This window comes from Pteropus medius, unplaced genomic scaffold (assembly GCF_902729225.1).
Source record: "Pteropus medius unplaced genomic scaffold, Ma_sr-lr_union100, whole genome shotgun sequence".
NCBI lineage: Eukaryota > Metazoa > Chordata > Mammalia > Chiroptera > Pteropodidae > Pteropus > Pteropus medius.
The window spans coordinates 29230458-29232030 of NW_024349519.1; positions in this window are offsets into that span (position 1 = coordinate 29230458).

Genomic DNA, 1573 nt, shown 5'->3' on the forward strand with positions numbered 1-1573 from the left:
AGAAATGGAGTTGGGCACAGGCTGGGGGTACTGCTGGTTGGGGGGACAGGCCAGCATGTTGGAGTGGGGTCGGGTCGCTCCATACGCTCTGCAAGGGTGTTTGAACAGGGGGTGGGGATCAGGCCAGCAAGGGAGGGCGAGGGCGGGGGCCCAGCTGAGCTGGTACAGCAGGTTCCAGGCCCCTGCCAGTCTCACCCTTGTGGCCTGGGCACCACCCCCTCACGCCGCCCCACTGGCGCCAAGGCCCCTGTGAGGAGGGTGTGAGGATAACCCCCTCCCCCGCCTGGCCTGGGTGCCCAGATTGGCAGCTGGGAACTGCCCAGCCCCTGGGCTCCAGACCAGGACCTAGAGGAGCACTCTGTGCCCAGGCTTCCCCCATGCCCAGGGGCCCAGGGCTTGGTGGGGGATAAGGGGGAAGTTCACCCACCCCCACTCATGGGTCTCTCTGGGGCTTTTGGCCTTGACATGAGGGACTTCTCCTTCTCATAAATAGCCCGGTGACCCCCCCACCCCGGCCCGACTGACCAGTGTGGCCCTCACCAGGAAACTGGGCTGGGGGCTGCGTGTGAGTCAGCTAGTGGGCAGGCCAGGGCGAGAACCCACAAGTCATAGCACCCAACCTCTCGCGTCCCTGCCCTTGGGTGTGGACAGGCAGCTGGGCAGGAAGAGGCTGAGAATCACAGAGGCCCTCCCCCAGGAGCCCCTGGCCTGCCAGCCACCTCCCTCCCCCACCTCTGCGGTTTGGGGGGTCCCTCACCCCCTTTGCCAGAGAGGAAGCTGCTGGGTTTTCTTGGAAGCAGGAAGGAGAGGCTGTCTCCTCAGGCTGACTCAGCTGGGCATGAGGGTAGTTTCCCACAAAACTGCTTCTGTCTCCCCCACATACTGCTTGTGAGGTCCTGGGGGGCCTGAGCCTGGCTAAGAGTCTGTGTGCCCCCATTACAGGGGACATGCTGAGAATACAGGCCCATAGCCCACCGAGGACTGAGGGAGGACTGAGGCAGCTCAGCCAGGCCTCTGGGGAAGTATGAGAGAGGGAGAAATTGTGTATTGTTGGGGGGGAGGGTGATGTTTGGAGAGAGGAAGTGCCAGGATCTTGGGGGAAGGGGGACAGAGACAGGCTGGGAAGCCCAGAGCCCAACAGCACCTCAGCAAGAACCAGGAGTGCATGTGTGTGGTGTGGTTGGCCTGTCAGGGCATGTGAGAGTGTGTGTGAGGCCTGTCTCCCCAATGCATGTGTCTGTGTTGGCCCCACCCTGCAGAGGTGTGTAAGACCTGTCTGCTTTGGGGGACAGGAGGGGGGATGGTGGATGAGTGTGTATGTAGGGTCTATGGAATAGGTTGCATATTGCTGACCTATATGCAGGTGTTGTTTTGGAGTTTGTATGGTTAACCTATTTGTGTCTGGTGTGTATGTATGTTCGTGTGTGTGAGGTCCATTGCTTGTGTGAGGTCTGTGTGTATAGGAGGTACGTGTGTGTGTGCGTGCACACCCAGGTGTCTCTGTGCCATCGTGTTTACAAATGTCTGACTATGGCCTCTCTGTGGCTGGTCTCTGTGTGTCTGTGAGTGCATG